This window comes from Artibeus jamaicensis, unplaced genomic scaffold (assembly GCF_021234435.1).
Source record: "Artibeus jamaicensis isolate MK-2021 breed Jamaican fruit bat unplaced genomic scaffold, CSHL_Jam_final contig_923, whole genome shotgun sequence".
Classification (NCBI taxonomy): domain Eukaryota; kingdom Metazoa; phylum Chordata; class Mammalia; order Chiroptera; family Phyllostomidae; genus Artibeus; species Artibeus jamaicensis.
Genome location: NW_026522014.1, coordinates 15,522,412 through 15,545,525, shown reverse-complemented (window position 1 = coordinate 15,545,525; position 23,114 = coordinate 15,522,412).

The window sequence follows — 23,114 nt, the reverse complement described above, 5'->3', positions numbered from 1 at the left end:
TCACAGTGAGCTACCAGAAACTACAGGGAAGTTATAATGATCTCTCTGCAAACTACAGCAACACAAAAGAAATGGAAACCATCAGCAAGAGACAAGAGGAAATGAAGAATACAATTTCCGAATTGAAGTACCTGTAGAAAGTTTCCAAAGTAGGATAGATGAAGCGGAGGATAGGATTAGTGAGTTGGAGGACAGGGTGAAAGCATCTCACAGAAAGAGCAAGAAAATGAAAAGAGGCTCAGAAAGAATGAAGAGGGATTAAAGAGAAATGCAAGACAATATGAAACGTAATAATATACGAATAATAGGAATACCAGAAGGAGAAGAAGAAGAACAAGGGATAGAAAACGTATTTGAACGAGTAATGAGAGAAAATTTTCCTAATTTGATAAGAGAAAAGGTCTCACAAATCCAGGAATCACAGAGAGTCCCAATCAAGAGGAACCCAAGGAGGCCCACCTCAAGACACATCATCATCAAAATGGCAAAATTCCAAGACAAAGAGAGAATCTTAAAGGCAGCAAGGGAGAAAAAGGAAATAACATACAAGGGAGCCCCAATAGGTTAGCTACCGACTTCTCAATGGAAACACTTCAAGCAAGAAGAGAATGGCAAGAAATATTTCAATAATGAGAACCAGAGGCCTACAACCAAGGCTACTTTACCCAGCAAGGCTCTCAATCAAGATAGAAGGCCAAATAAAGAGCTTCCAAGACAAAAGAAGTCTAAAAGAATATGCCTCCACCAAACCAGCTCTACAAGAAATACTAAAAAGGACTGCTTTAAGGGAAGGAAGGATAAGAGGGAGACAGAGAGGAACACAGGTACAAAAATGGCAATGAATAAGTACCTATCAATAATAACCTAAACGTAAATGGATTAAATGCTCCAATCAAAAGACACAGAATAGCTCAATGGATAAGAAAGCATGACCCACACATATGCTGCCTACAAGAGACTCACCTCAGGACAAAAGACCATCACAGACTAAAAGTGAAGCTGGAAACAAGTGTTCCAAGCAAACGGACAAGAAAAAAAGCTGGGGTAGCAATTCTCATATCAGACAAAATAGACTTCAAAAAAAAGGCTGTAAAGAGAGACCCAGAAGGTCATTTCATTATACTCAAGGGAAGAATCCACCAAGAAGACATTAACATTGTAAACATATATGCACCAAACATAGGGGCACCCAAATATATCAAGAAAATCTTAGAGGACTTCAAGAAAGATATTGACAGCAACACAATCATAGTAGGGGATTTGAACACCCCACTATCAAAAATGGACAGATCTTCCAAACAAATTATCAAAAAAGATATTGTGGCATTAAACAACACCCTAGATGAAATGGACTTAACTGATATATATAGAGCCCTTCATCCCAAAGAAACTAAATACACATTCTTTTCAAATGTACATGGAACATTCTCAAAGATAGACCACATGATAGGACACAAACTGAGCCTCAACAAATTCAAGAAAATTGAAATCATACCAAGCATCTTCTCTGACCACAAGGCATGAAATTAGAAACCAACCCCAAAAAAAAACCCAAAGCACCCAAAAACATGGAGACTGAATGGTATGCTATTAAACAACGAATGGGTCAAGAATGAAATTAGGGAAGAAATCAAAACATTTCTGGAAACAAATGAAAATGATCGCACAACAACCCAAAACTTATGGGACACAGCGAGGCAGTCCTGAGAGGGAAGTTTATAGCAATACAGGCCTACCTAAAGAATATAGAAACATTTCAAACAAACAACCTAACCCACCGCCTGCAAGAACTTGAGGAACAACAACAAAGACAGCCCAGAGCAAGCAGAAGGAAGGAAATAACCAAGATTAGAGCAGAATTAAATGACATAGAAACTAAAGCACAATTTTAGGATCAATGAATCCAGGAGTTGGTTCTTTGAGAAGATAAACAAAATAGACAAGCCTTTAAGTAGGCTCATCAAGAAAAAGAGAGGGACACAAATAAACACAATCAGAAATGAAAAAGGAGAAGATTACAACTGATACCACAGAAATAGAAGAGATTGTAAGAAATTACTATGAAGAACTGTATGCCAAGAAATTTGAAAACATAGGGAATGGACACATTTCTGAAAAATACAATCTTCCAAAACTCAGTGAAAAAGAGCAGAAAATCTAAATACACCAATAACAGCAAAAGAAATTGAAACAGTAATCAAAAAACTCCCATCACACAAAAGCCCCGGACCAGATGGTTTCACAGGGAATTCTACAAAGCATTTAAGGAAGAGCTAACCCCTATTCTCCACAGACTATTTCAAAAAATTCAGAAGGATGGAAAACTCCCAAATTCTTTTTATGAAGCCAGCATCATCCTAATTCCAAAACCAGATAGAGACACAACAAAGAAAGAAAACTTCAGGCCAATATCGCTGATGAACATAGATGCTAAAATCCTCAACAAAATATTGGCAAATCGCATCCAACAATATATCAAAAAATCCTACACCATGATCAGGTAGGATTCATCCCAGGAATGCAAGGATGGTTCAATATTCGCAAATCAGTAAATGTAATACATCACACAAACAAAAGCAAAGACAAAAATCACATGATCATATCAATAGATGCAGAAAAAGCTTTCGATAAGGTACAACACCCATTTATGATAAAAACACTCAGCAAAGTGGGTACAAGGAGCATTTCTCAAAATAATAAAGGCCATATATGAGAGACCTACAGCCAATATCATACTCAATGGGAAAAAACTAAAGCTTTTCCACTAAGATCAGGAACAAGACAAGGTTGTCCACTTTCACCACTTCTATTCAATATAGTATTGGAAGTTTTAGCCACAGCGATCAGGCAAGAAAAGGAAATAAAAGGCATTCAAATAGGAAAGGAGGAAACAAAACTGTCACTGTTTGCAGATGACATGATAGTGTACATGGAAAATCCTATAGACTCTACCCAAAAACTGCTCAAACTAATTGAAGAGTTTGGCAAAACAGCTGGTTATAAAGTCAATATCCAGAAATCAAAGGCATTTTTGTATACCAACAGTGAATCAGCAGAAGCAGAAATAAAGAAAAATCCCATTTGATATAGCAAAAAGAAAAATAAAATATCTGGGAATAAACCTAACCAAGGAGGTAAAAAACCTGTATGCAGAAAATTACACAGCCCTGAAGAACGAAATCAAGGAAGACGCAAACAAATGGAAACATATACCTTGTTCATGGATTGGAAGAATTAACATTATCAAAATGTCCATACTACCCAAAGCAATATACAGATTCAATGCAATACCTATTAAAGTACCAATGGCATATTTCACAGACATAGAACAAACACTTCGAAAATTTATATGGAACCATAAACGAGCTCGAATAGCAGCTGCTCTTTTGAGAAAGAAGAACAAAGTAGGGGGGATCACAATACCTGATATCAAACTGTATTACAAGGCCACTGTAATCAAAACAGCCTGGTACTGGCATAAAAACAGGCACATAGACCAATGGAACAGAACAGAGAGCCCAGAAATCAACCCAACTCTCTACAGTCAATTAATATTCGACAAAGGGGGCAGTAACATAAAATGGAGTAAAGATAGCCTCTTCAACAAATGGTGTTGGGAGAACTGGACAGCTACGTGCAAAAAAATGAAACTTGAGCACCAACTTACACCATACACCAAAATAAATTCAAGGTGGATAAAAGACTTAAATATAAGCCATGACACCATTAAAGTCCTAGAGGAGAACATTGGCAAGAAAATCTCAGATATTCCACGCAGCAACATTTTTACAGATATGTGCCCTAGAGCAAGGAATATAAAGGAAAGAATAAACAAATGGGATCTTATCAAAATAAAAAGCTTCTGCATGGCTAAAGAAAACAGTATTAAATTAAAGACAACCAACTGTATGGGAAAACATATTTGCCAATGATACCTCAGACAAAGGTTTAATCTCCAAAATATACAAAGAACTTACACGACTCCACTCTAGGAAGACATCGAACCCAATTAAAAAATGGGAAAAGGACTTGAACAGACACTTCTCTAAAGAGGACATACAGAACATCCAGAGACACATGAAGAGATGCTCAATATCGTTAGCTATCAGAGAGATGCAAATTAAAACCACAATGAGATACCATTTTACACCAGTCAGGATGGCTATAATAGACAAAGCAACAAACAACAAATGTTGGAGAGGGTGTGGGGAAAAGGGGACCTTAGTTCACTGTTGGTGGGATTGTAGACTGGTACAACCATTATGGAAAACAGTATGGAATTTTCTCCGAAAAATAAAAATTGACCTGCCTTTTGACCCAGCAATTCCACTGCTAGGATTATACCCCAAGAATCCTAAAACATCAATTTCAAAGAACCTATGCACCACAATGTTCATAGCAGCACAATTTACAATAGCCAAGAGTTGGAAGCAACCTAGGTGCCCATCAGTAAATGAATGGATCCAAAAATTGTGGTACATATACACCATGGAATTTTATGCAGCAGAGAGAAAGAAGGAGCTACTACCTTTTGCAACAACATGGATGGAACTGGAAAGCATTATGCTGAGTGAAATAGGCCAGGCATTGAAGGACAAATACCATATGATCTCACCTTTGACAGGAAGCTAAAGAATAAAACAAATAAGCAAATAGAATAAAAACAAAGACGCTGAAATAGAGAACAAGTGGGCAGCGACCAGAGGGGGAGAGGGAAGGGAACTTAAGGGGAAAAAGGGGGAGGGAGTTTGAGGAACAAGTATGAATGACACAGAGATGAGGACTTGGGGGGGGAATGGGAGGGAGGGGGAGACCGGGCGGGGGGGGGGGGAAGAGGGAAAAAAAATGTGCTTGAAAAGTAACCAAATAAAATTATTAAAAAAAATAAAAAAATAAAAAAAAAATAAATAAAAAAAAAAAAAAAACAAATTTTGGATTTGTTTACATTATGTAACTACACACTTAAAAATCTGAGATGTGGATTGTTGGTAGAATCTGTAACTTTACTGGCAAATTATTTCAAGTGTTTTTCTATAATCACTTTTTCCCTAAATAAACACACTTTGAAAATAAAAAGATAAAAGTAAATTTATAATGGTAGAATACAGTCTTCGCCTACAAGTAGATACACAGTGTAAAGGTCCAGGCCACCGTCTTTCCATACAGTTTAGTTTCAGGTGCCTTTTGGGCCCTTGAGACGTGGGGTCAGTGTAAAATACACAGCGGGTTTTGAAGATGTACAAAGAAAGAATATAAATATCTCAGTTTTCTATATTGGTGAATTCTATTTTTGGTATAGCAGGTTAAGTAAAACATTAAAATTGTTTTTTCAGTTTTTATTTTTTTACTTTTTTTTGCTAAAAGATTTAAAAATGCACACAAGGCTCACATTATCTTTCTTCTGGACATTATCTCTGCTTCTGGTTTAAAGAGAGGATGAGTCGGAAACAGTTGAAAACAAGCTGTACTCTCAGGGGTCACTACCGTGGCACACCCAGAAAATGTTCAGAGATGCTTTCCATGGATCTCACATTCAACTTTAAAAATTTGAACACATCATTGTGATCATGTCTGACAACACAGAAAATTAATTTTTAGTGAAACAAGTTTCCCTTCCTAAGTACCAAGGAAGCTTCAAATGTATGCTATTCATGGAAAAATACATTGCGGCTTATAATGGAAGCAAATTCCCATGTGGTGTTTGTATCTTTTTGGTTGGTGCTTCAGTCATTCATGTTCTATACAATTTAAATAATTTGCTTGTTTGAAGGAAAAAAACACATTTAACTTGAAACTGTATTCATGCTTTTTTACAACGATTAGCTTTAAAAAGCAGATCTGGCATTTGCTTTGCCTAGAATACAGTGATTATTGTTTTTATCTGATATAAAACCTCCGGTGATAGCCTCCAGGTGTTTTTCAAAACATTGGTCACAGGCTGTGCTAACCTAGGTTTTATCTTTTTATCTCGGTATTCACACATAAACTCCTCTGGCCTAGACCAGACTGCTTACCTTTGCTGTAATTCTCATCAGTCACCAACTTTCAAAGCACCTCGTTAATCATTTGGCATGAATAGATGATTTAAATGATTTCACCCCTCAAAGCGCTTAGGGTTTGTTCCACGAAATACAAAACAGTGTTAAGTCGAGGATCAGTTTGAAAGGCATGAACCAAGTGTAGACACAGTCAAAAACTGCCACTTTGGTAGGTGGAGGGAAAGGGTAATGTTAGAGTGTTTTCACCCGTGAGGCTGGATGAGCAGCATTTTCACCTATGGAGAAGGGACGGAGGTGGAGGAGCGCCCAGCAGGGGCCTAGAGATACCCAGCACAGCAAACTGTCTCAGGCACTACCTTCTACGTAAAGTGTGTGTAGCCCACTCCAGACTGAAGTGGGCAAATGTGTTCGCTTTGTAGTCATCATTGTTTTTATGGCTTTTGAAAACTTGTAGCACTCTGCATTGTCGTTTGAAACTTTACCTGTTTTACATACTGATCCAGAGAAGTATGTCTTGACCAATACATTTTCTGGGAGCTGGGATTGGGCCTTAACCATCTCTCACTGCTGAGCAGTGAAAGCATCAGCAGCTACTTTTAACTGATGAAATGAAAAGCACAGCTTCAAATGGTACCACTTTGCCTCTGATGCGATATTAACCTTTTCACACGTTGCTTCAATTAATGTCAAGTGCTTTGCCTACAGATGATAGCAGTTTCAAGTACTATATTTTTTGGACTCTAAGATGCACTGCCCCTCAAATTTGGGGGAGAGGGGAGGGAGTGCATCTTACAGTCCCAATGTGGCTTACCTGGCTCACTGTGGGCAGAGGGCATTGCTGGAGCAGGGTCACAAGTTATTAAATATTTTACCACATTTTTTGCTTCAGAAAGTTTTTTCCTATTTTCCTCTAAAACCTAGGTGCATCTTACAGTCCTAAAAATACAGTGTTTGTATCTCATCAGTGTGTCAGTGATAACTTAGAACTAACTTCCAAATGGTTGAAATTGTCACCACAAGGATCATTTTTGGATATTTTTCATCCCAAAAGAAGACCTGTTGTATTGCAAAATTCATCTATATTCATTTTTCAAAGTTTGAAATGCTAAAGTGTCCCCACCCTCCTGACATGTAACATGGGTGTTACACACCCATGTAACATTCTCCATCCCAGGAATAAGTACTATTGTCAGTTTCATGTGTAGTTCTAGAGTTTCGTTTTCAAATTGACTGTAAGGTATTTTAAAATAAAAATGCAGTCAAACTACTCAGTCTTTAGTCATACTTTTATCTGATATACATTACTTTCCATGCGAATATATAAAAATATTCTGATTTCTAATGTTGGCAGAATTTTGGTGTGTAATTTGTTTCATTTCTTAATGGTGAATATTTGGGTTCATAGTTTCTCTCTTACTAAACACACACATTGAACATACACATATAGACATCCTTATTTGATAAAAGTCCCAGAAGTAGAACTGTGTGAAAAGGAATAATTTTACGTTTTGAGAAAATTCCTCAGAAAACTAAAAGAACTTCCCTTTGACCTGGCAATTCCACTACTGAGATTATATCCTAAGAACCCTGAAACACCAATCCAAAAGAACCTATGCACCCCAGTGTTCACAGCAGCACATTTTACAATAGCCAAGTGCTGGAAGCAACCTAAGTAAGTGCCCATCAGTAAATGAGTGAATAAAAAACTGGTACCTTTACAGAATGGAATAGTATGCAGCAGAAAGAAAGGAGGAGCTCCTATCATTCGCAGCAGCATGGATGGAACTGGAGAGCATTATGCTGAGTGAAATAAGCCAGGTGGTGAAAGACAAATACCGTATGATCTCATATTTAGGTGGAACCTAATAACAAACAAGCAAACAAAATATAACCTGGAACATTGAAATTAAGAACAATCTGACAATAACCAGAGGGGAGGTGGGGGAGGGGTAATGGAGGATAATGGAGGGAAGGGTTTTCAGGGACAACTGTAAAAGATACATGGACAAAACCAGGGGTGGGGGGTGGAAGCAGGGGAGGGAAATGGGATGGCTGAGGTGGGGTGGGGGAGCAGTGGGGGGTAAATGCAGACAACTGTACTTGAACCATAATTTTTTTAAAATTTCTAAAATGATTTACTTTTTGATATAGGTGGTCAGCTTGTTCTCCAGGACATTTGTACCAATTTACAATCCCATCAGCAATGCATGGCTGGTAGTGTTGCTAACATGGAAATTGCCAGTCACTTTAATTTTTGGCCGTCTGACAGGAAAATATAATGTGCAACTTATACTGATTTAGTTTTTAGTGAGCTTGAACCACTAGTGTATTGTCTATACATTTGTTAAGGATTTCTCTTCATGTCCTGTGGTGTTTTTCCATTTATTTTTTTTTTTTAAAGAGCCCACTATGTATTTGGGACGATGATTTTTTTCTTCTATATGTTCAAATAATTTTGGTAATTTGTCATTTATATTTCAGCTTTCTCGTTTGCTGTTCAGCTGTTATTTTCATGTAATCCGTGATCCCTTCTGTTTGTTTTATCTCAGACATTGTGTTTCTTATAAAGACTTCTATCCCAAGATCAAAAGATATTCATATTTTTTTGCAGTACTTTTATCATTTGACTTTTAAAATGTCAATCCATTTGGAGTTGGTATATAGTATAATGTAGGAATTTATTTGTCCTCAAATTGGTGTTCATGTGTTCCCAAACCACCACTGAAGCCGTATTTTCCCTGTAGACTTGGAGACCTGTCTTCACTTACACTACTCTGCGCGTACTGTAAATAGTCCCGTTTTTGTCGTGATGTGCTTGTGCACTCTGGTGTGGGGCCGCAGTGCGTGTTACTCCGGTGTGGTAGGCAGAATTCCCACATGGCTCCTCTGGTGCTCCACCTTCCTTATACCTGAAGATGATCAACTTTACCTCCATAATATTTTTTATATTATAATTACATGGCACATTTGGTTTTAAGAAAGAAATGATTTGGGTGGCCCAAACCTTAATTACATGAGCTCTACAATGTATTTAGTAATTTTTTAAATTTTACTTTTCAATTAGAGTTGGCATTCAATATTATTTTATATTAGTTTCAGGTGTAGAGCATAATGGTTAGCCAATCATATACTTTACAAAGTGATTCCCTTCCTCCCTGATAATTCAAGTTACCCATCTGGCACAACACACAATTTCTATAATATTATTGACTATTCCCTATGCTGTACTTGACAGACATGAGCCCTTTTAAATCACAGAGTTTTCTCCATCCACTGGCAGAAGAAGAGAGATTTGCAGCATGAGAAGCAGGTGTCTGGAAGGAGAGTCCCTGACTGAAGATGAGGAGTGAAGTGTCAAGAATCTGAGCTGCTGTGGGCTACCCCCGGCCAACAGCCAGTAGGAAAACTGCAACCTCAGTCCTACATCCTCAAAGGACTGACTGAGCTCTGCCAGTGATCTTGGAAGCAGATTGCCCCTAGACCACACCTGGGTGGCCAAACACAAGGCCTGCAGGCCACATCCAGCCCTCCACCTTGCTTTATCCAGCTAGGCACAGTGTTTCTATCCCGCAACAGTGCCGAGCTCTCATTTACCTGCTAAGTAGTTACATTCACACATTCCTAAAATTACATTCAGCCCTTTGAAGGCAACCATGAGGTTGATGTGGCCCCCCCTGAAAATGAGTTTGACACCCCTCCCTCTAGATGGGAACTCAGCCAGCCAACACCTGCATATCACTCTTATAAAATCAGCAGAGAACCCACCCACACCTGCCAGACATTTGACTGACAGCTGTAAACTACTGAATGGATATCGTTTGAAGCTGCTTCATTTTTGGTTATGTTAAATAACCATAGAAAAATAAACAGCTTTATGGTAAAACTTGAGATCTGGTTGAAATACCCTTTATTATGCAGTTTCAGAATTGTATTGGCTCACCTCTTTCATATAGTCTTCTGGATATACTTACAAATCACTTGGCGCACTAAAAAACATTTTGTAGATTTTGATAGAATTGCTCTTAATCAGGGTGTGAAACTCATTTTCACCGGGGCCACATCAGCCTTGCAGTTGCCTTCAAAGGGCCAAGTGTAATTTTAGGACTGGATAAATGTAACTACGCCTTAACAGTTAAGCAAGAGCTCGGCACTGCTGCTGGGTAGAAACAAGGTACCAGGCCAGATAAAACAAAGTGGAGGGCTGGGTTCCGCCCTCGGGCCCTGGGTTTGCCACCTGTGCTGTAAATTGAGGTATAATTGAGTTCTGTATCATACTTTGTTTCCCTAGCTGATAAACATGTTAGGTCTTCATCTATTCAAGTCTATGACATCCTTCAGTAGAATTAACTTTTTCTCTATTTAAAACCCTTTTCTTCATATTAAATTTATTTACAGGAACTTCTGCTTTTTGTTCCTGGGATTTTTAAAATGTTACATTTCCTAACTAGTAATTGACCAGGTTTGCCAGTTTTTGTTTTGTTCTTTTAATTCCTACTCTTCACTACATACTATGGTTTGCTTCACTTTTTCTCCCCTTGGCTTAAGTTAAATTCTCCAATCTAGTTTAATTTCAAGCTTTCCCATTAATAGCATTGGGCCCTAAAATCTTCATCTGAATCTATCATCAAGGATACTCTATAGTGTTCTCAATGTTTCTAATGTCTAGATATCTCTGAATTCTTTGAACCAAGATTTATTTAGAAGAGCACTGTTAAAATTTCTAAGAGTTTTCACTGTTGTTATGATTGATGGTCGTTGCTATCTTTTCATTGTTAGTTTCTAGCTCTTTCATGTATTGAGATCTTCAAAGGTATGTTCAGGTTTCTACTTTTGGAAATTGAGATTTTCTTTGGTGCCCAGCGCATCGTCAGTGTCAAAAAAATACTCTTTGGGTGCTTGGAAAGAAAAAAATTTTAAATATATAAATCACTGGTTTAATGTGTTTTAATATACTCTACCGTGAGAAGAAATGAACATTCCACTCAGTCTGTCATTGCCTCTCCTTACTAAAAACAGTGGTGTTCAGATATTTGGTCTCATTTTCTCTCTCAAACCTCGACTTTGCCCGCAGTAAATAACTTCATGGAATTGTTCTGTCTTCTAAGTATTTCAAATAAATATTTAGTGCACTGGGTCCCCTTAAAGGCCAGTTGTCTTCCCTCAGACATTAGACAGATAAACCTATTCACACTTATTCACATTAATCTGATAATTTGTCCTGAGTTTATTTAAAAAATATTAATAAGGCAAAAACCTAGTTAAGTTACAAAATTTGAGCAATTAAGAATAGAAGCTGAATCAGCAAACATGAATTGCAACCAGGATTTCAATAGCAAATAAGCTGAGTGTAAATAGTTGTAGGTAATTAGTTCCACATTCATTGGGTATAATTAGGAAATGCTCTTATAGTTTATTGACCCAGGGAAAGGACAGGAAAAATGAATTACCTTGCCAATTCTTATTAAAAATTTGGAAATACAAGATAACAGAACCATTAAAAAGAACCATATTTAGAATTTCAAATTAGAATGCATTAGTAAATGAGCCTGGCAGAAAAGAACTATAAACACAAACTGTCTAATACGTGAAAGGAGTTCGTGTTAATTCTGCATCCCACCATGTTTTGTTAGTCTAGTGGCTATCAGATCTGGTTGTTTGTAGGCCAGATCACCAGTTAAAGATTTCACAGGAATCAAAGAACATTGTGTGTAAGTGTGAGTATTCATGTGTATGTGTAAGGAAACCTGCAAGAATACTAAACCTCCAAAATAAGTGATTACACAAACATATTTCAATGCTTAGTGTTCTAAGATATTCCTATGCATTTTTTTATTCATTGCTTTTAACCTTTGCACATTAAATGACAGTGGTTTTATCCCATGGGGTGAAGTAAAGTGAATATGACAGTGTTCTTGATGCTTATAAATTTGTTACTTTGTGGGTGGGAGGCAGAGACCCCCTCTCCTCCACCTCCACAGATGAGAATATATCTACCAAGACATGATCTGCTTGGGGAGGAAAGGTGGCCAATCTCTCAAAGGAGAAGGGCCTTGAGCCTGTTCCTCAGTGGGCTTTTATGGGTTCGATTTGCATAGGAATACAGGTAAAGATCATCAGTCATTATCAGGCAGTTATAGTCAAGCAATAGATAACATGCAAAGAACCATGAGGGTTTATTCTGAGTCAGGGTCAGAGAGCCAAAGGGCCACAAAACTTTGGAAAACAAACTCATTTTATTCTTGGACCCTTATCGTTTAATTTGAGAGCATTCTTAGCAATGTAGGTTTCACAGGATTTTATGCATTTTTTTTAATAGGCCTGTTGGCCCTGAGGAACTGCCCTTCCCAGCACAGGGCCACATCCACCTCCAGCTTTGTTTCATGCTTAAGTCAGGCAGGAGAACTAAGGCAGCCAAGAGATTAGGAGACTTTTTACAGATAGAATGAGGACTCAGGCTATAATAAAACCAAGGGGGTGAGGATTTATCACCCCTCTTTTGTTGTCCCCTAAATCCTTCCCTGATGGCCCTTTCAAGACTGTGCTTATCTTTGGTCATCCCTCCCTTGGGGACTCTTACTCCTCATTGGCTAACTAGTCGCCTGCCCAGGGCTAAGCAGGGTGAAGTAAAGGGGGCAGAGACTGTGCCCCTGCTGGGAGGATAAACTGTGTTCTAAGTGGCTTATGGTCCCTACATCTTTGTAGTCAGCCTTAACTGTTGGGAACCATCCTGCCTGGTTTCAGAAGCTGTAACCCCACCATGGTTAAAGCTGAGTGAGCGACCTTGTGAGTATAAGCCACTAAGGAGACAAAGCTTCTCTCTCTGGCAGGGGTGCTGCCTCTGCCCCTTTTACTTCACCCTGCCTGATCCCCAGTGCATGATTGGTTAGCCAATGATGGGTAAGATTCCTTAAGGGAAGGACAACCCAAGACAGGCACAATCATGGGGGCCCCCAGGGAAGGACTTGGGAGGCTATAGCAAAAGGGGTGATGGACCCTCACCCCTTGGCTTTAACATAGCCTAAGTCCTCATTCTGCCTGCAAGAAGTCTCCTAATCTCTTGGCTGCCTTAGTTCCCCTGCCTGATTTAAGCCTAAAACAATGACAGAGGGTGGTGCAGCCCTGCGCTGCAAAGGGCAGGTTCCTCTGGGGCCATTGGGCCTAAGAAAGAATGCATAAAGTCCTGTGAAAACTGCTTTGTTAAGAATGCTCTCAATTAAATGATAAGGACCCAACCAGGAAATGAGTTTGTTTCCCAAAGTTTGTAGCCCTTTAGCTAACAGACCCTGACTCAGAATAAGCCCTAGTAGTTCTGTGTATGTTATCTATTACTATCTGGCAATGATTAATGAGCTTTACCTGTATTCCTGTGCAAAATGAACCCAATAAAAGCCCATTGAGGAAGAGGCTCTTGGCCCTTCTTCTTTGAGACATTGGCCACCTTTCCTCCCCAAGCAGATCATGTCTTGGTAGACTTATTCTCATCCGAGGCAACCAGGGGTGGGAAGGGCGCCCTGCAGGCAGAGCCCCACCCACACTTAGCCATGAGTGGTTACAGCTACTGAAATCAGGCAGTGGTTCCCAACATTAATTTTAACAGTTTTACTTACCTCTCTGGGATATACTACTTTACCTGTAGAATAAGAACACTGAACCGGGAGCTAGAAGATCTAATGGTTCCTTTCAGTTATAAAATCCTAAATGCCATTGATACTGCTGCTTATTGTAAATGGTATGTTACTTCTTGGCATCTGATTCACTTATTTGCATTTACTAAGAGCTGTAAAGAGTGAGATTTTAACTTACTTGCAAGCTAACAAGTTAGTCCGCCACAAATTCATGGATGCTGGCATAAGACAGGAGACTCCTAGGTCGGAAACACAGGACTTTTATTGCTTAGGGTGCATCAAGCAATATGAGTTTGTGTCAGTTCACCTTGTCCTGCAAGTCCCAAAGGGGCAGAGCTGAGGGCCCAGGTGGATGCTGTAAATGAAACAAACTTGTGTCACAGCTAAGAAGCCCTATGTTTAGGGAGAGGCAAACCTGCCCAACCTTTACTCCAAAGAGAGACATTAACTTGATTACACTGGACAGTAAGCAAACCTGGCCTCTGTTATGGAGGGAGACACTATTTTCATTTTCCAAGGCTTTAGCGATATGAACATCCCTGGAGAGTTAATCTGGAGCAAAAAGCTGTGAGTTCCTCTTGTTCATGAAATGTATAGAAAGGCAAGACACTTGTGGAAAAATATCTCCAGACATCACCTTAGTCCAAAAGATAGGGTCAATTAACAGCCTCTAAATAATTTATACATGTACTATGTCACTACATATTAATACAATTTATGTAAATGTATATAATATATTCATATTATTGAATCCATATTTCACCTTTAGTATCAAACTATTTACTAATGCTATTTATTGTGTGGATTTGTTTTTAGGTAACATCTTCGAGTTGCTTGTTGTTTATATAGTTTTTCTTATTTCAAACTAATACATGGTCAAAGTGCTATCTGGGTGCATTACACACACACATTATATGTATGAGGTCTCTCTGGAAAAAGTCCAGCTATTGTTAATATAACGAGAATGGTTTGTGCAACATCAATGTAACCTGGCAGCCAAGGAGAGTGAACTGGATTGCGCATGTGTGAACAATGAGGATTTCACTGTACTAGTCAGTGGGGGCAGTAGACACCATTGAATGAGCATGTGTACTGTGTGGCCATCATATTCAAAATGACAGTGACACATGACTCCACTCCAGGAAGCCAAACAACCAGATTAAAAAGTGGGCAAAGGACCTGAGCAGACACTTCTCCAAGGAGGACATACAGAAGGCCCAAAGACATATGAAAAGATGCTCAGCATCACTAGTCATCAGAGAAATACAAATTAAAAGCACAATGAGATACCACTTCACACAGTGAGAATGGCCATCGCAAACAAATCAACAAACAGTAAGTGCTGGTGAGGTTGTGGAGAAAAGGGAACCCTAGTGCACTGTTGGTGGGAATGCAGACTGGTAAAGTCATTATGGAAAACAGTATGGAATTTCCTCAGAAAACTAAAATGGAACTTCCTTTTGACCCAACAATTTCTCTGCTGGGACTATACCCTAAGAATCCTGAAACACCAATTCAAAAAAACCTATGCACCCCAATGTTCACAGCAGTACAATTTACAATAGCCAAATGCTGGAAGCAACCTAAGTGCCCATCAGTAAATGAGTGGATAAAAAACTGGTACCTTTACACAATGGAATAGTATGCAGCAGAAAGAAAGCAGGAGCTCCTATCATTCACAACAGCATGGATGGAACTGGAGAGCATTATGCTAAGTGAAATAAGCCAGGTGGTGAAAGACAAATACCATATGATCTCACATTTAGGTGGAACCTAATCAACAAAACAAACAAGCAAGCAAAATATAACCTGGAACACTGAAATTAAGAACAATCTGACAATAACCAGAGGGGAGGTGGGAGGAGATAATGGGGGGAAGGGTTTTCAGGAACAATTATAAAGGACACATGGACAAAACCAAGAGGGGGTGGAAGCAGGAGAAGGAGGTAGGATGTCTGGGGTTGGGGTCAAGTGGTGAGGAGTAAATACAGATAACTTTACTTGAACAATAATAAAATAAGAATAATAAGAATAATAAATTACTGCATGAATAGAGCAACAGATTCTATATCAAATTTTGCATTAAACTTGAACATTCCCCCATGGAAACTATTTGGATGATTCAGGAGGCCACAGCTATGGGCAACTGGTGGTGGCCCATAGCTTCATCACAATGAGCTTCATCACAATGAGCTTGCTCATGTGTCATGTTTCATGCAGAGTTTCTTGGCGAAACACCCAGTCATCAGTTGTGATTTGATATCAGATCACCCAGGTGACTCATCTGCAGTTCAGCCCAGATTAGGTGCCCTGTGACTTCTGACTTTTCCATAAACTAAAATCACCTTGGAAAGGGGCGAGATTTCAGACCATTGATGAGATTCAGGAAAATAAGATGGGGCAGCTTATTGCTATTGGGAGAACTGTATGAAGTCCCATGGTGCCTTCTCTAAAGGAGACTGAAGCATCATTGTCCTATGAGCAATGTTTCTTGTATCTTCTTCAATAAATGTCTACTTTTTATGTCGTGTGACTGGATACCTTCTGGACAGATCCCTTACAGATATTTAGCATCTTAATCTACCAGCAAAGTGCAAGCTTAGGCTAATGCTAAATGAATCAGTCAAGCTGGGAACATACAGCTTTGAGAAGATGCACGTTCTGTTTGTATAACCCAGAGGTAATATGCCTGTGTTATCACAAAGGGGTCACACGTGGTGGGAGGATTCAGTGAGGCATGTATGAATTCAGTAAGCTATAGTTCTGGAAGTTTGCATTTTACTGCATGAAATACAAGGCTCATCCATTTCCTCCCTTCAAAAATCATAAATTGAACAAAAAAAATGGGAAGGAAGCCATTTATTTTTTTAAGTCACCAGTGAACTCCAGCCAGGCCTGGGGCGGCACAGTGTATTCCAGTATCCCCATTCAATTGTTTGATTTGCCTTCAGTGCCCTGGAGGCTGTGGCTTGTGGTGCTGGCACCCTGTTTATTGCTCTGTGCAAGAAAAACAAATGAAAACATAAAGAGGACTGCCAAAGTGCCTTTGTGGGTGTAGTCAGCAGATGAAAGGGAAGCCAAGAGCAGCATTGTTTTCATCCAGCCAATGTTGGAGACGCTGTGTATTTTACCAGTCCACATGTGGCAGGGAGGGAGAAGTATGTGTGCTCAGCAGGGCCTGGGTTCCTTTGTTAACTGTCCCTGCACTGCAGTTTGATTTACTTCAAAATATGGAAAACCTGTTCTGCCAACCCATTTAAAAATAAATGGTGAAAAGTTCTCCTTGGTCTCCAAGATGTTCAAAATGAACACTTCAGAGGCAGACTTGGACTAGTCGTGACTGCGGTTCAAAGAACAAAGAGACTATGACCAGCTTTCCTTTTGGACACCTTTTTTATGTCTTGAAAGTAATTATGTAGTGAGATGAACTTCTAAAATGTGTTTTCTATGCACGTATTTCTCTATTCTATTAGCTTAAGAACAACACTTATGATTTAAGGAGAAGAAAGAAGTTTGGAGTAATAATGATACTCCTCCACCTACATTTTAAAGTGGACTTTGAATTTTTTCCAAATAGAGTTTACAGACGGAGACAACTCAAATTGTAAAAAGTGACAGCTGTAATCTCCAGTGGAGATCAGTATGGTTCCACTAATCACAACTGAGGAGTTTTTATCAGTTTTTTTGGAAACACGTTTATAGTACCCATAAAATTGAAGCGCTTGCATTTAATTTATCGTGAAAATACGTTTTTTTAACTAAACTTTTATTTGTTGTGGATTTTGGTTTCCGACTATGCAGGCCACTTACCATGGCCTGTCGGTGTTGCAGGAGGCCCACACCCAGCCGTCTGGGGCTCCACGTTCTCCCGGAGGCTGAATGTGACCATGCCCACACCTTTAAAGACCCATGGCATTGTTATATCTAGACAGTTTCTGGTTCTCCATTGTCCTCTGAGCCATTCATTCCTGCAAACAATATGTAGGATGTACCTACTATGTGCCAGACTCTTGATTTAGGCACAGGAAATTGTCAGAGAACAGAAGAGAGGAAGCTGCCTCGCCCCGGAGGGCGCATTGCAGCGGCAGGAGACAGACAAAAGTGTAAGTACATGGGCAGTGTGTCAGAGGATGGTAAAGGCTATGAGCAAAAATGCAGCAGAAGACATGTCAGTGTGGGGGTTATAGTTTTCAACAGGACCGGGAGTAAAGACCTCACTAGAAGGTGAAGTTCGAGCAAATAACGACGGAGATGGATTCTAGAGGCAGAGAATTTTAGAGGCCCATGGAGGCCTAAAGATGGGGCAAGTGTTCTGGGTTTCATGTTGCTGAAAGATTTCCAGACCGAGGACACCTACAGCAGAGTGAGCAGCTGGAAAATGAGACGTGGCCAGTTCAGATACTGTCACATCTCTGTATCTTTGCCATCATTCAACCTCGGCCAATAATCTGAAGAAATTTAAGGGATTAATGATGTTTTCTTAATAACAGTGTTATTATCAATTATATCAAGGATAACTAAGGACCTATTCTTGGAAAATGCTTTATCTGTTTTGGTTTCAAATTATGAAAAAAATATATTCATGGTTTTCAACTTGTACACAGTAGATCAAGTAGCATAACTCCTATTTAATAGATGATGTAATAGGTTCCAGATGTCAGTTTTTGGTTATTTTATCTTCTGGTAAGCTTAAATTATTGATTCAGGTATGTTTTCTTTATATGCCTCAACATATATGGTACTTAAACATCTATAAAAAACACCTATTGCTATGAAACCACATGACTTCATAGCATAAGGAAATATGTAATTTAAAACCCTCATCACAAATAAACCATAAGAGAAATGCACTGTAGATATAATTAGCAATGACATTTCTTTAACCCAATTGAGTTGGGCCCAGAGTCCCAGTAGGGCGGCCTTTGTATCATATACTACAGTGTCCCACCCGGGTTGATTGGATCAAGGATGGACTCAAGCTGAAAGCTGTGTTCTCTTTCTGAAGGACTTGGGAGAGAAGAACAGAAACTGAATCAGCATATTATATGGCTTTTGGAGCTGTAAATTCATGAAGAGTAGAGATAACGTCAGCTAGATACTGGTGCAAGCGAAATTACTGACAAGCAAAAATTAGGACTCTGCAAAGAGGACTATCTGTGAGAAGATGATAGATTGTCTGTCCCCAGAGGGACAGACTTGGAGAGACTGGCTGCCAGCCAAGTTTCTACCTTCTGTAAGGCCTGGCTCTATTTCCTGCTTTTGGCTTCCATTGACAGTATTCTTCTCTTTATGATAAACATCCTTTTAATTTGAATCCTTTTGAGGGGTTCTGTTTCTTACAACCAAAAACCCCTTACTATTGTTAGGGACTGGTTATCATAAAGGTCTGGCTTATGTTAATTAAATAAGCCTGTATTGTTTAAGTTGGCCTTCAAAATATTGTTTAAATATGACGGAAAGTTGTTCAGATTTCTGATAGCTACCCATAACTGAAAGAAATAAGGCATCTGTCTTTTCCTTCCTCATCTGAATACAGTTGAGTTTAGTGACTGCTCTGCTGCATTTGGGCCTATAAAGTTGTGAGTGTATAGCATGTTCTTCTATTTGAAAGAAGTAGCCAGACTTGTAACTGCCTTTATTTAGATGTGAATGGTCTCACTTCTTCAGTAATTTGAAAACATCACTTTCCTTCTAACTACCTCTTTTTCCCTCATTTTATGGTAAGAGTGACCAAAGTATATAAAGAATGTTGATGAGATAAAAAGGTTTGTACTATATATTTAATTTTTAAAACTTTAAAAATAGTGTATTAAAACCTTGCTGTGTGCAGGCTGTATATTAAGTACAAGAAGGGCTATAAGCGTGATTAACAGGTGGGACCCACATTGTTCCTTCCCTTATGGAGGAACTTTTGAACTGAAGAAACTCTTTCGGAAAGCAATGGTCCATGTGCTGGATTGCATTACTATGATTCAAACTTTGTCCACTATGACGGCCAAATAATACGAATTGTGAACATTTTTGTACAGTGGAGAACCGTCATTAGAAACCTGATTACCTTGCCTTTCTGACAAAATGGGCAAGATTTGCAGGGTGAATCTGAGAGTCACTATAATATTATATTTATAAAACATTTAATAAGTTTCTCAAAGAACCCAAGAAACTCTTCACTCAGTATCCAGATTTAGTTTACTCTTATAAAAACCCAAACCCCCAAACAGATAAAACATGTATATGGGGATGGGAGTGGTGATTCACCGTGTTTCTGATCATCCATCAGTCAACTATTGGATCAGTAAATGGTATTTTAGAAATATTGTTTGTTTAATGAAGTGAAGTGTAAATGAGTTATTGGGTAAGATGGAACAATGTTTACAGTAACATTTATCATTTTTATTACAACATAGTAATAAAGTTTCTAACATTAAATTTCAGTCCTAAATTGTTGCTCAGGTTGCAAATGTATAATATTATGAATGGGCAGGAGAAAATATTTTGACCTACATTTTTGCAATTATATTCTGTGTGTATTTTTTAGTGAAAACTATGTCTAATCCTAAAAGTTGATATATTTTTCTTATTTTCAAGGTGTTATTTAATTAAAAGCAAAATCCAGGTTAGTGTGGTGAAAAGTATAGTGCTATATATAGAATATATTGATCTAGGTACAAAGTGAAGGTTATTTTGAGACAGATAAAAATAATTAAGGGCCAGAGAGATTTATGCAAGATTAAGACAACTCAATAACTCAATAATAGTACTTAATTACAGTTAACTAGATGACAAAGCAGTCACTAAAATAACTTGAACAGGTAAAAATTAATACTGAAGTAAAATTGATAATACTATAAATTTGGATAGAGGCAAATGAAATAGTAGGTAAAAACATAATGATAAATCTAACTGGAATGATAATTATCTTCCAGAAGAAGTGATTTTTATTCATGTAAATTGTGTTTTCATCAGTTTTAAGATCTGAAATACAGACATCACATAATTTTTCTTGAAGGGAACAAGGATGCAAGTCCTACTAGCTTAGGTTTTCTTTGGACAGAATGAGGCCAAAGAGAGAAAAGTAGGCTTGGCCCCTCCCAGCTCATCAGGGAGTGAAGATGAACATTCAGAGGGATCTTTAATTTCCCATATTTGCCCTTGAAAGAATGCATTTCATTAGTTTTGTTTTAATTTTTTTCTTCTGTAGAGCATTTAAAGAAACATTCTAATTTTACAATTCCCGGGGTACAATAATAATTCCTTTTTCACCATTGTTATCTGTTAATGCCCCTCACTTCTTCATACCCTTCCATTTTGATACCCTCTTTTGTCATACCAGCTTCTCCACTCCTCCCCATTTCCCTTCACTTCTCTGGGCTTGAATCCTCTGTCTACTGGAAATAATCATTCCAGCAGCAGGTGATCCCTTGAAACCCCCTCCTGTCCCTAAATGTACAATGTAATTATTTCTTTCATGACAGCCTTCCCATTAATTTACTCCTCATAAATGCACTTAAATTAAGAGAAATGTAAGTAACAAAAGAATCTTAAAAATCTATAAGCACATGGGAGGACTTCCAGTTTCCAGTTTTACATATAAGGAGCTTGGAAGTCAACATTCCATTTGAACAAAAAGTAAGAAGCTGAAAAGACTGAAAAATCAATGACTCTTCTTGCATCCATGTAGAGAGGAAGTCACAGGAGAAACCACTCCCCCAAGATTGGAGAGAGACAGGCAAATACAGGGAGTCATCACTGTCGGAGCAGGGACAAGTGGCCCCCACTGCAGGAGCCAGAGCTGGAGGAGGAACCCCTGAGCTGTAATCAACAGATTGCTGGAGGCTCAGCACAGACTAGTCTAACAGTTCAGAACTGCAGGGGGACCCAGTCGGTGTGGGGAGTGGTGAGGCACAATACTGAGAGATTTACCTCCAGGAGCTTGACAGGTTCTCACAGTAAATCCTGGAGAAAAATCCCCTTGAGCTTTTGGCGAAGGAAGGGAAAGAAACTGTTTTTAAATGCTCCAGAACACTCTGTTCTTAGCAAGGCCTATCCCCAGGGGAAACTAGTTCACCATAGCCTATCTGGGAGCTATTCAAGAGTCTCACTGACTCAGGGGAAGAAAAATAACCAATGGCTATCAACTCTAGCCTGCCATGTGGGAGGATGGAAAAACCCAACTCTGGCCCACTCTCACCATCCTGTACCACTCAGGAGGAGGAGAATAAATTAAAAAAGAAACTTATGAGGTTCACAGCCCAGAGGCACAGGCTCACCAAAACAGACCTAGTCATGGCTATAGAATGCTTCCCCTCCCCACAGAGCTTATGGCCAGCCGCATGCCTAAAGGCCTGTGTACTTTTATTTGCTATCAAAAAAAAAATACAAGGCATACATACTAAAAGGCAAAAAACACAATATGAAGTGACAGAGCAAGCATCAGAACCAGGCATAGCAGGATGTTTGAATTATCTTACAAAGAAATAAACAACTACATTAATATGCTAAGAGTTTCAGTGGACAAAGTACTCAGTGTTCAAGAACAGATAGTAGACAGATAAAAATCCAAAGAAAATCAAAAAGAAATGCTGGACATCAAAAGCACTGTAATAAATGAAGAATACCTTGGGTGATTTATTAGTGATTAGGCATAGCTAAGCAAAAAATCTCTGGATTTATTGGACTTCTGGCCAAAATGGAAGCATGGGTAAACACACTGTGTCTCCTTGCACAACCACAAGAAGGACAAAAACAAATTTAAAAACAAAAAATAAACAGAACTGACAGAAAATTTAACTGTATGGAAGTCCAACAACCAAGGAGTTAAAGAAGAAACATTCCTCCAGATGGGCAGCCAGGGCAGAGAGGACTCATGGCAAGGCGGTAGCTGGTGGACCAGGAGGTCCCACATTGTGTGTGGATAAACAGGGAGAAACAACTGGAGAGCAAGACAGAACGCACAACCCAAGGTCCCAGAGCAGAACAGTTCAGAATTTCAGGGGGACCTAGTCGGTGTGGGGAGTGGTGAGGCACAATATTGAAAGATTTACCTCCAAGAGCTTGACAGGTTCTCACAGTAAATCCTGGAGGAAAATCCAGAAATGAGACAGACCGCACAACCCAAGGTCCCAGAGCAGGAAAACAAAGCCTCAGAATCTCTGATTGAAAACACCTGTGGGGGTTGTGGCAGCAGGAGAAACTCCCAGCCTAACAGGTGAATTCATTGGAGAGACCCAGAAGGTCCTAGAACATACACAAACCCACCCACCTGGGAATCAACCCCAGAAGGGCCCAATTTGCTTGTGGGTAGTGGGGGAAGTGACTGAAAGCCAGAAGGAAACAGAGTAAGTGGCACTGTTCCCTTTCTGACCCCTCCCCCACATACAGGGTCACAACACAACACAGTGGGTTGCCCCGCCCTGGTGAACATCTAAGGCTCTGCCCCTTACTACATAACAGGTGCACTGAGACAAAAAAAAAAAAAAAAAAAGGCCCA